We start from the raw sequence: 5114 nt of genomic DNA, 5'->3' as shown, positions 1-5114 counted from the left end.
GTCCTAAAACAAGCATTATTTAAGCAAAAAGACTTAGGCACACAGTTTATGTACAATGGACACAATAGACTAATTTCAAAGAATAACAAGATTGACGCCTATGAAACCCATGTAAATTATGGGAGAGATATAAGCAACAAACTTGACAAAAGGAAAATAAAACTACTTAACCCAAATATAACTATCTGTTATAACATTTTGTAATCATCGTTTTTACATAAAATTATATTTAATGTAGAGAGATTCTAATCTTTTGCCCATGAAAGGATGATATAATAATTTCTACAAGGTGACATATATTAAAATGTTTAATTTTTCAGCTTCATCATTTGTAAAATAAATAAATAAATAACACATACAGGAAAATGTTAACTTTATTGAAGAGTAGATGAAAATACTAGTGTCTTGATTTCAAAGGTAAATATTGACTAAAGTGTGTTTAAGCAATCAATATCCCTTGAAGTTTGAAACCAAGATAAGGTCAATATGTTCATTATTTGATGTCTTATGTTTTTTTTCTCAGCATAGAAAATCTTTTATTTTAATATTTGTCCAGGGTCTAAAAATTTTTTTGAAGTCATAGAATCATTCCTCTTTACTATTCACGCATGAATCCATCATTTGCTTTTCAAGTGATTTGCTGGTATGAAGGGAAATGTAATGTTTTAATCAGAAGACTTTATATTAAACTCACATTCTAACATGAAATCTATAGATATTCCACTGACGTGCAAGAGCATATCTTATAATAAAATAGCACAGTTATTGTTAGGTGCAGTCTAGTCAATACTGACTCATACAAACGGTATATACAACAGAAAGGAACTTACTGCTCCCACCCACGCAACCACCGCTGCTAGTAAGACATTCTGAGGGCACTATGTCAATGCACCTTGAGTATCGTACTCTGATGCCGGCCTTAGACTTTACTGAATTCTTCCTGAAGGACTGGTTGCTCTTACTAGTATGTACAAAACACACAAGCCAAAGGTACACCACACGCTCTTCTAAGGAGCATTCTAGCTATGGTTCTTCCGAGACATAATTGTTTATTTTTTCTTGCAGCTTGTAATATTTTTAATATGCTTCACCAATAAAACTTCAAATACAGATTCTTCCGTTCCTCTTTTGAATTATCCAGCTTCCACATACATACGTAGATGCTGAAAGATCATGGCTTGAGTCTGGAATACTCCTCCTCTGCTGTCATGTCTATTTCTGAAGGCTTCACAGGAGGCCCTTGCAGCAGATTCCCCCAATTACATCCTTTCATTTTGTGACTGTACTTCCAATGGCGTGGAGCTTGAATTCGAGTAAACTAAAATCCTTTGTAACCTCGACATTTTATTTTTTTGTCATGATGTTCTTTATGAGTTCCATGTAAGGATTTTAATTTGAGGTATAATTCATATTGAGGGCTATCGTCGTTGCCCTTCATCAGTCATTGCTTCCAGTCCACTTAGCTTTCAGCAGTAAAGTTGTGTTATCTACGTATTGCAAGATGGTAATGAATTTCCCTCCAATCCTGATGCTGCGTCTCTCTGCATACAGTCCAGGTTCTCAGATGATTTGTTCATCATACATATTTAGTAAACATGGTGAAAGGATATCGCCCTGATGGACACCTTTTGGTTTCATATAGTAAGTAAAAGCAAGTGTTCTGGAATTCCTATTTTTTTTGCATTGTTATAATTTACAAAGTCCGAGGCCATTTCCTTTCTTTTTTTCTTTTCATGTGGGGCTTGTACAGTTCTTATCACAGAACACACATCCATCCACTGGGCCAAGCACATTTGTACATATGTTGCCATCATCATTCTCAAAGCATTTTCTTTCTACTGGGGCCCTTGGTATCACCTAATCCCCCCACCCCTCAGGAACTCTTGATAATCCATAAATTATTAATTTTTTCATGCCTTAAACCAACTGCTGTCTTCTTTCATCAACTTTTCTGCTGTCTGTCCCCCCAGGAGAGGGTTATAGGTTGATCGTTGTCATCGGTTTCCCCCGCCCCCCTTTCCCTTAATCTCCTGGTATGGCTACTCTCATTATTGGTCATGAGGGGTTTATTGGTCCTGGATTTCGTGTGTTGTAGGCTCTAAACTGTACCAGTGTACATGTTCTGGTCTAGCTGGATTTCTAAGGTATAATTGAGATCATGATAGTGGATCGGAGGAAATATCAAAGAACTAAAGGAAAGTTGTATGTTTCATTGGTGCTATACTGCACCCAGACTGGCTCATCACTTCTTTGTGACCCTTCTGTAAGAGGATGTCCAATTGTCTACAGATGGCCTTTGGGTCTCCACTCTGCCCTCCCCTCATTCACTTGGGCATGATTTTTCATTCTGGGTCTTGGATGCCTGATACCTGATCCCTTCGACAACTAATGATCACACAGGCTGGTGTGCTTCTTCCATCTTGGCTTTGCTGCTTCTCAGCTAGATGGCTGCTTGTTTATCTTCATGCCTTGAAGACTCCAGAGGCTATATCTTCACCACATTTGCTTATGCATCCATTTCGTCTTTAGCCATTGTGTCAAGCAAGTTGAGCATCACAGAATGCCAGGTTATTAGAACAAAGTGTTCTTGTGTTGAAGGAATATTTGACTAGAGGTCCAATGTCTGTCTACTACCTTAATACTTAACATATAAATATATGTACATATATCTATTTCCCTATCATTGTATATAAATATATTTACATATGTACATGCCTGTATTTAGTTCTCTATAAATGTCCTTTGCCTCCTAGTTCTTTCCTCTATTTCCTTTTGTGTTTGTCTTTACCCACTATCATGTTCAGCCTTCATTTGGGTTTCAATAATTCCTCTTGGTTGCTTTGACTTTAATCAAAACCTACCAGGCCTCCTGCACACTCCTCACCATCAATTTTATATTGCTTGTTGTTCCCTTGTCCCTGGGTTTCTTAACACCCACTTCCTTTCCTCCACTGTCCCCTCTCCCATGCACCCCCTCCCCATCAGTCCCATTGTTTTCTCCTCCAGATTGTTTATCCAGTCTATCTTATCTAGGTAGACATGCAGAGATAATAATATACACAAAAACAAGACAGAGCAAGCAAAGCAACAAAAGAAAACAGAACAACAACAACAAAAAGAAAAGCCTATAAGATCTGTTTGTTGACCTTTAGGAGTGTTTTCCAGTAGAGTGTGATGAGGTGCCATGTCCTGGCCCGAAAGTCTATTTCTGGTATTCCCTGGGGACTTCATTGCTCTGCTCCCCTTGCTGTTCTGTTGCACACCCTTAGTGTTTCACGTGGGTGTGGTGGGGGCAGATCGAGTGCAATTCCCTCACTGTGTCTCCAGTGCTGTCCCCTGTAGCGCTTTGGGTCAGTGAGCCACATCGTGTCTCATAGTGGGGTCAGCCCTATGGTCCTCTTTGTGCCCTGGCTGCTGTGAGCAGGAATATTGTCCTCAGGGTTTGGTGGGCCAGGATGTGCTCCACCGTCTCTTTTTCCCCCTTCATTTGCTCCTGTGTGCTCTGATCAGACATGTCCCTCTCTCTGAGCTGTAGTTTCAGTGCTGTCCTCTGAAGTAAAATTTTCTGTTGGGAGGGGGAGCTGTCCAAGTAGTTGGGATTGGGGCAGGCCCCTCAGTCCTTTCTATTGGCTCCCTGCTTCATGCCTGTATGTTGCAGTCATGTCTTAGAGCACTGGTGGAAGTCTGGTCTCTCTTTCCCTGTGGATCTATAAACAATACCCTCCCTTTGGGTGGGTTAGTGCCCTGTTCCCCTGCTACCCTTTTTTCTCCCACCCCCTTTTAATTTCGCCATCAATTTTAGATCACTTTTTGATCCCTTGTCCCTGGGTTTGTGGACAGCCCCCTTTCTTTCTGCTGCCTCCCCAGCTTCCGTGTTCCCCTGGAGCCATCGGTCCAGCTGTTTTCTCCTCTGGATTGCTTATCCCACCTATCTTATCTGGATAGACATGCAGAGACAATAATAAGCACAAAAACAAGGCACAGCAAAGGAAAACAAAATAACACCAACAAAAAAGAAGACTATAAATATTTCCAGGTGTGTTTGTTGACCTTTATGAGTGTTTTCTTGTCCAGTCTGATGGGGTGCCAAGCCTTGGTCCCCAAAATCTATTTTTGGTATTCCTTGGGGACTTCATTGCTTTGTTCCCCCACAGCTCTACTGCACATCCCTCTTGTTTCACCCTGGTGTGGTGGAGTCAGGTGTTATCCCCTGCAGTGCTATGGGTCAGTGAGGGACATCACATCTTGTGGTGGGGCCAGCCCTATAATCCTCTCTGTGTATTGGCTGCTTGGGGCAGGAATATCATCCTCAGGGCTTGGTGCACCAGGATATGTTTCACTCTCTCTCCTTCCCTCTTCATTTGCTCCTGTGTGCTCTGATCAGATGCACCCCTCTCCCTGAGCTGTAGCTTCAGTGTTGTCCTGAGATGCATTGGGGGAGGGGGGGGGGCAAGAGATGGACAGGCAGTGTGCTGTGTAGTTGGAATTGGGGCCGTGCTCACAGACCAGAGGCCTTTTCATAGGCAATAAAACACATGTAAATATCTTTCTGGTATTCTCTGCTTTCAGCCTAGGTGCATCTGACAATACATTAGGCTTTGTTCAAAATATGCTTAATCCAGCCTGAATTTCTGAAAATGCCCTATTGATTTTAATGTTGCAACCTTTTGGAATAACTCCAGCAATCTTTACCTGTGTGTGATATCGCTATATTGCTTAGTGATTTGCACGTGCTTTTGGATCACCATTCTTTGCAGTGGGCTTGAATATTATTATCCTCCAGGCAGTGAGCAAGGTAGCTGTTTAGAAATCTCTTGTCATAGATAAATGAGTACAAACATCTTGCATTTGTTCAAGCATCTCAGTAGTTATTCTATCAATTCCTGGTGGCTTGTTTCTAGCCAGTAGAGCTTAAAAGTCTTCTTTTGGTATTATCAGTTCTAGATCATATGCCACCTTATGACATGTTTGAACATCTACCAATTACTTTCGGTTCAGTGACTATCTGTATTCCCTCCATCTTTGCATGCTTCCTGAGTTGTTCAATATTTTGTACTTAGAAAATGTCCTTTGATATTTTATTTCTAAGCTTGATTTTTCTTTTCTTTCTTTTT

The sequence above is a fragment of the Echinops telfairi genome, unplaced genomic scaffold (genome assembly GCF_000313985.2).
Source record: "Echinops telfairi isolate 266 unplaced genomic scaffold, ASM31398v2 ScPeMD7_7468;HRSCAF=8506_0, whole genome shotgun sequence".
Lineage (NCBI taxonomy): Eukaryota > Metazoa > Chordata > Mammalia > Afrosoricida > Tenrecidae > Echinops > Echinops telfairi.
The sequence above is the reverse complement of the archived record's forward strand: the minus strand, read 5'-3'. Positions refer to the sequence as shown.